The sequence below is a fragment of the Micromys minutus genome, assembly GCF_963924665.1.
Source record: "Micromys minutus genome assembly, chromosome: X".
In the NCBI taxonomy this organism is placed as follows: Eukaryota; Metazoa; Chordata; class Mammalia; order Rodentia; family Muridae; genus Micromys; species Micromys minutus.
The window spans coordinates 110,820,652-110,828,488 of NC_137970.1; positions in this window are offsets into that span (position 1 = coordinate 110,820,652).

The following is a 7,837-nucleotide window of genomic DNA, read 5'->3' on the forward strand; positions in this document are numbered from 1 at the left end:
CAAGAAAACATCTGTGGGAAACACTATCCCTGACCTCAAGCAATATTACAAAGCAATTGTGCTGAAAACTGCATGATACTGGTACAAAAATAAGAATGTGGATCAATGGATTAAAATAGAAGATCCAGAAATGAGCCCTCATGTATATGGTCACCTGATTTTTGACAAAGGAGCCTTAAACATTCAAAGGAAAAAGGACAGCCTATTCAACAAATGGTGCTGGTCCAACTGGCACTCAGCATGCAAAAGAATGAAAATAGACCCTTTCTTATCTCCTTGTACAAAGCTCAAGTGTAAGTGGATCAAAGATCTCCACATTAAACCAGATACACTGAAACTATTAGATGAGAAAGTAGGGAAAATCTTGGAACACATAGGCACAGGAGAAAATTTTATGAACAAATCACCACTCGCTCAAGCTCTAAGGTCAAAGATTAACAAGTGGACCTTAATGAGATTGCAAAGTTTATGTAAGGCTAGGGACATTGTCAAGAAAACAAAATGGCAGCCAACAGAAAGGGAAAAGATCTTTACCAACTCCACATCAGATAGAGGCCTAATACCCAAGGTATACAAAGAACTCAAAAAGCTAGACACCAGAGAATCAAATAACCCTATTAAAAATGGGGTACAGAGCTAAACAAAATGTTCTCAGTTGAGGAATATCGAATGGCTGAGAAATATCTGAGGAAGTGCTTGACATCCTTAGCCATCAGGGAAATGCAAATCAAAACAACCCTGAGATTCCACCTCACACCAGTCATGTTGGACAAGATCCAAAACTCAGATGAACACAGATGCTGGCGAGTTTGCGGAGAAAGAGGAACACTTCTCCACTGTTTGTGGGGTTGCAAGCTAATACAACCACTCTGGAAATCAACCTGGCGAAACCTCAGAAAATTGGACATAATACTACCTGAAGAACCAGCTATTCCACTTCTGGGCATATACCCCAGAGACACTTTAGTACACAACAAAGATATATGCACCACAATGTTCATAGCAGCTCTATTTATAATAGCCAGGAGTTGGAAAGAACCCAGATGTCCTTCAGAAGGTGAATGGATACAAAAATTGTGGTACATTTACAAAATGGAGTACTACTCAGCTATGAGAAACAATGACTTAACGAAATTCTTAAGAAAATGGATATTCTAGAGAATATCATCCTGAGTGAGATAACCCAGTCACAAAAGAACAGATATAATATGCAGTCACTGATAATGGGATACTAACCCCAGAAAGCACTGAACACTCCAGAAACAACTCACAGACTGTGTGAAGCTCAAGAAAAAAGAAAAGAAAGAAAGAAAAGAAAAAAATCATTATGCTCAATCTTTACACACCAAGAAAATGTTGACTAATTCTGGGTTACATCCTGTTTTACATGTACTTTATGCTCATTGTAACTAGTAAGACCTTAATGCACACTATCAAACCTTTGGAAAAAAAAGCCAAACATTGACCAAAATGTATTCATATACTTTTATGCAAAATCCCTAAAATTTGTACATTTATCTTTGTTTTTTAAAATAAAGGTGTTTAAAAAATAAAAAAAGAAAGAAAGAGAGGCCAAGGGAAGAAGAGAAAAGAGCACAGAGGAAAGAGAAACAAGTAGGGAAAATTGAGAAGGAAAGTGATGGGAATTTGAATGTGAAGAGAAGAGGCTTTTCCCGGGAACGTGAAGGGTGAAGAAGGGGAGAAAAGAAGGATGTCAGATGTTTGAAAAGAAGGGAAGATGGAAAGAGAGTGAGATAGAAAGAAGGAAGTGGGGAAAGCTGGGAAGAGACATAGAGTTCAAGACAGGATTCAAAACTTAATTATAGGGGTGAGCTAAGAGGAGATAAAGCAGTAGATGGGGTAGAAGGAAAAAAGTGAATAGTAAAGAATAGATACATTTAGGAGAAATACAGGTGAATAGGAAGAAGGAATTAAACAGAAGTGTGATGGAGGTAGAGGGGAATGAGAGAGAGGAGACTAGAGAAGTGTAAGAAAAAATAGAAAGAGGGTAAAGGTTAAAAGAAAGAGAGAAGGGATTCCTAAAGATGTCGGAGCAGGGAGGTAGCCTGAGTAAATAACTAGGAAGAGGAGATGGGGCAGAAAAAAGTGGGAAGTGTGTCAAGGACTGTGGTCTCAGGAAGAAACATGCTTCTGAGTGTTCTGCTTTTTTGGGAAAGCTGTAAGTTCTGGTGGGAGTTATTCAGTAATGTTTTTATGAGCTCAGTTGTGGGAGCTCTCCTGAAGCTGTTCTGGGAGCTCAGACCTCTCCCCACTGATCCTGAGTAATACTGGCGTGGACCTGACCCTATCTCTACAGCAAACAGTACTCTTTTCTAGACTACTCATAACTCTCTACTCACTATGAACTCCCAGTGTGCCCTCCCTAGTCCTTTGTGTCAGGCTCACCTCTGGTCCGGCATAAAAGCACCTGTGAAGCTGATATATGAGCACCACCTTTCCCAGGCAGATCCCTAATCCCTCTTACTCATAATCCTTTTTTTTCATATCTGTGCAATTCAAGAAAAACTTATTAAGTACCTATAGAAATTTACTAATATGTGGAAGAGAAATGAGATTAGTTTAATGTTTTAGAAATGTAAACAATTATTGTAAAACAGAAGGCACATAGGGAACATGATCTTACAGAAATGTGTAGTGTGGTATTGTATAATTAGTTATAAGCTAAAATTGAAGGATTAGGCATGTGTTCAGGTAGCATGTATTATGAGTGATACAGTAAAAAATGGAGGATACCTATGCAGTATATTAAGATGAAGAGAACTATGAGCAGTGCTTTATGTAGTATAGTGCTTTTCACATTGAACAAAAAGTGACATTGCCTATACTATGTAGAGTAAAGCTTACCATGTTATTCAATTTTTGTTGACTTTTACTACCAATATGTTTCAAGTATAAACCTTTGCTATCATGTCCTGTCAATAATTGAACTTCATCTGGTTTTATGTTTCCTGAGGATAATTTCATTTCTAGTATATTCCATTGAGTAATTACATATGGACTTGCAAACATAAAAGTGAAATTATCCATTTTGCCTATTTATACCAACTAAAACATTACTACAGTATTGTTGATTTTGTTTTGGCAATCATCCTAAAAAATAGAATGTAACTGGAAATACCCTGGAAATATAAAGGAAAGGTTCTCCTGGCAATCCAGAGAATAGGAAGTTCAGTTTGTAATGTGATCCTCCTGTTTGAACAAACCTCAGAGGAAATATCCCTTTATGGTAGAGAGCAAAATTAATTAGGGTAGTTTAAACATGGAAGTAAAGTAATGGAGGACACAGAGGCAAACAAAGAAGCAAAACTATTTTCTTAAAAGAGGAGGAGGAATGAGAGTTGTAGAGGGAAGAACAGGAAAGTAGAGTAGTGCATAAGGAAGATGAGACAAGAAGATAAGGCCTTCATGAGTGTTGTAAGAGGAAGTAGGCTGAAGAGAATGGAAAAAAGGTAGATAAGGCAGCAGAGGAGGTTAGAAGGGAGATGAGAAAACGGTAGAGTAGACATTGGATGAATACAGAAAGAGAATGGAAGCTGGAATGGAAGAAAGGGGAGGATAAGGGAATATGACAAAGGGTGAAGAGGAAAGAGAAGAGGGAGAAGAGAGAAAGTGGAAGAATACAGAAGAGGAAATGAATGAAAGAGAAAAGAGAGGGTGGATTGAAAGGATTTAGAAAGTGGAGGAAGTAAGTTGGTAGAGAAAAATGAAGTAATATTGAGAGCATAGCAAAGGGTAGGAAACAATAGAGGATCTGGATAAAGAAAGGAAGAATATAAATAGAGGAGAGAGGACTGAGATTGGATTAAGAATGAGGAAAGTGATAAAAGTACAAGGTAGGAAGAAAGAGAAAACAGACTGTAAGAAGAAAAAATGAGGGAGAAGCAAGGAGTTATGGAGAGTGGGAATACTAAAAATAGGACATGATGGAAGAGGAGGAACAAGGACATATGGCAAATGAAGAGATTAAAAATAAGGGTAAAAGACAGATGTTGTGAAAAGAAAAAAAAAACAAAAGAATTGGAATGATAAACAAAAGGAATACTTGAAACTAGATGATATGAAAGGACGAATTTCTAGGGATAAAATCTAAAGGAGGGAAGAGCAGGCAAAGAGAATACTGTGTGAGGAGGATATGATAAAGAAGTGACGAGGGATGAGAAAGAGGGAGAGAGGGATGAAAAATAGAAGCAGAACAGGATAGGGTGTGAAAAAGACTGAAAAATAAGATGGAGAAGATATGGGAAGTATGGAACAGTAGGAAGTAGGGAATAGGAAGGGGACATCAAGATGAGTAAATAGAAATGTAGGAAATTAAAAAACTTAAGAAAGCTTAAAATAAGTGGAAATAGAAGAGATGATGAGGAAGAGGAATTGGAAGGGAAATTGAGGCAGAGGTAGAGGAGAAAAGAGCACAAAAAACAAGTGAAAAGAGCAGGGAAAATTGAGGAGGAGAGTGTCAGGAATTTGAATGTGAAGGAAAAAAGAGATGATGAGAGGGAATGTGAGTGGTGAAGAAAGGGAGGAAAGTGGAATTTCAGATGATATGGAAGAAGGGCAGATGGAAGGGTAATTAGAGGGAAAGAAGGAAGTGGAGAAAGGAGGGAAGAAACAGGGAGTTTAAACAGAATAGAATTAACTGGAAGAAGTTATAACAGGCAAGAAAGGCATAGATCCATTAGATGAAAGAAAAATTGAATAGGAAAGAATATATTAAATAAGGAGCAGATACAGATGAAAAGGAGGGCGGAAGTAGAAAAGTGTGATATGGGAAGAGGAAAAAGGGAAAAAGGTGATTGGAGAACAGGGGAAGAAACAATAAATAGATTGTCAAATGTGGCAAAAGATGGAGTATTAGAGGAGGTCTTGAAGAGGTCTGAACAGGGAGTTAGATTGAGTAGTGACAGGGAGGTAGAGAGGGGATATGAATAAAGAGGAAAGTGTATGGAGGCCAAAAAATGAGGAGAAAAGTAGAATGAGGCAAGAGGATATCTGAATGAAAGAAATAAAATAGAAAAAAAAAGAGGTGAGAATTGGAATGTGGAAAGAGGAGGGACGAGGAAGAATAAGATTCTCTCTTCCATCTCTTTTAGTCTGTTGGTGATGTTGTATCTGTAACTCCTGATGTCCCATTTTGAACTGACTATCTCTAAGATGGCCTTTTTTTGTGTTTTCTTTTTTGTTTCAATTTCCATTTTTAATTCCTAAAATAACCTAATAATTACTTAGGGTAGTTTAAACATGGAAGGAATGTAATGGAGGACAAAGAAGCAAACAGGGAAGCAAGAATGTTATCTTAAAAGAAGAAGAAAATTAGAGTTGTGAAGAAGAAGAAAATGGAAAAGAGCATAGGGAAGATGGAACTAGAAGATACCAGCTGCATTACTGTGATTATATGTGGTCTTGTAGTAAGTGACTAGTGCCTATATCTCCCATGTATGTGAGGTCCCATGGGCTCAGGAAGAAAATGGAGTCTGTTGTTTGGATTCTTGTGGGAAAGCCGTGAATTCTGGTGGAAGTGACTCAGTTCTGCCTTTGTGAGCTAAGGTGTGGGAGCTCTTTAAGGACTTCTGGGAGCTCAGCTCTTTGCCCACGAGTCCTGAGTACTACTGGCACTTTCTCTAGGCCTAAAAGGACCCTTTTTCTAGTAAACACAGACTCTCCACTCACTGAGAACTCCCAGTGTGACCTCCCAGGGCCTGTGTGTCAGTTTCACTTATAGTCTAGATGTAAGAAGAAATAAGAAGTTGCTTTTGAAGCTGATGTTCAATCACTGCCTTTCCCAGGCAGATCACAATTATCTCTCTCAGAGTCCTGGCACTTACTATGGGCTAGAAAGGAACATTTGCCACATAGCATTGACACAAACACTCTGAGCTCTTGGTACTGAACACAACACCTTACTAGGCCTGTGCCTCAGGGTCTCTTCTGAATGGTTTGGGAGAGCTCCTATGTGTCTGGTCATCAAGCACAACCTTTCTAAATAGATCCCAATTCCCTCTTACTCATAATCCTTATTTTTAATTTCTGTGAATTACAAGAAAAACATATAAAGAACCTAGAAGAGTGTACTAATATAAATAAGAGAAAAGGGATCAGTTTAATATCTTAGAAATGAGCACAAATTTTATAAATCAGAAGGAAAGTTAGAGAATATGATCTTACAACAATGTGTAGTATTATACAATTAGTTAGATCGTAAGATTGAAGAATATGGCAAGAATTCAGGTAGAATGTATTATGAGTGATACATTCAAGGATAGAGGACACACTTGCTGTATATTAATATGAACAATATTGTGAGCAGTGCTTTAAGTAATATAGTGCTTTTCACATTGATCAAAAAGTGGAAGAGCCCATACTATGTTGAGGAAGGCTTAACATGTTCACCAATTTTTGTTGCTTTTTACTACCAATATGTTTCAAATATATACATTTTCTATTATTTACTTGTAATAATTGAACATTTCATCATCTGGTTTTTACTTTTCCTGAGTATAATTTCATTTCTATGACATCCCCTTTAGTAATCACATATGAATTTGCAAACATGAAATTTGAAAAGATCCATTTTCTGGTTTATATCAATCAAACATTAATATACTGTAATTGGCTTTGTTTTGGCAGTAATCCTAGTGAATAGAATGTAATTGTAAATACATTGGGAATGCAAAGGAAAACTCTTTTGACAATCCAAAGAATAGGAAGTTCTGTTTGTAATGTTATTTTTCCTGATTGAACTAACCTTAGAGGAGATATCAGGTCATTATGGTAGTGTGCAAACTTAATTAGCATAGGTTACAGATGGAAGGAGAAAAATGAAAGACAAACAAGCAAACAGAGAAGCAAGACTGTTGTCTTAAAGGAAGAGGAGGAATGAAAGTTGTAAAGGGAAGAACAGGAAATTAGAGAAGTTCATAGGGAATATGAGACAAAAAAGAAACAGGCTGCATAATTGGGGTAAGAAAAAAGGCTGAAAGTATGAGAAAAGATTCAATAAGTCATTAGAGGAGTTTGAACGGAGATGAGACAAGGGTACAGTTGAGGGAAGTGGAAATTGGATGAATACAGAAAGAACATGGCAGCTGTAAGGGAAGGTAGGGGAAAATAAGGAAATATGAGGAAGGGTGAGGAGAGAAGAGAAGGGGAAGTGGAGAAGAAAGAATGAGGAAAAGGACAGAAGTGGTAATGTTTGAAAGAAAAAAGAGAGGGTAATTGGAAGAATAGGGAAAGTGGAGGAAGGATGTTGATAGAGGAAAAAAATGAAGTGAAATTGGGAGCATGGCAAAGGGTAGGAAACAAAAGAGGATCTGGATCAAAAAGGAAGAAGATAAAGAGAGGAGAGAGGACTGAGGATGAATTAAGAATAAGGAACATGATCAAAGATGAAGTAGGAAGAAGGGGAAAACAGGCAGAAAAATGAAGAAGAAGCAAAGCATATAGAGGGTGTCTGAGGTGGAAGGACAGAAGAGTAGGAAACAGAAAGAAAGGGAAGAAAGGGGAGGAAGGAGGAGCAAAAAAAGGAGGTGTGAAGGATTAGGGGACTAAAAATAGGAGATAGTGGAAGAGAAGGAAAGAGGACATTTGGCAAATGAAGAGATAAAAGATAAGGGGAAAAGACAGAGGACAAGAAAGGAAAAAAGTAAATGAACTTGAATGATTAAAGGAATACTTGAATTGATATGAGAGTTGAAATTTCTGGAGGTAAGATCTAATGGAGGGGTCAGCAGGCAAAGAGGAAACAAGAGTGAAGAAGATAGGATGAAGAAGTGATGACGGAGGGTATGGAGGGAAAGAGGGAGCAAAGAAAGAAACAGAA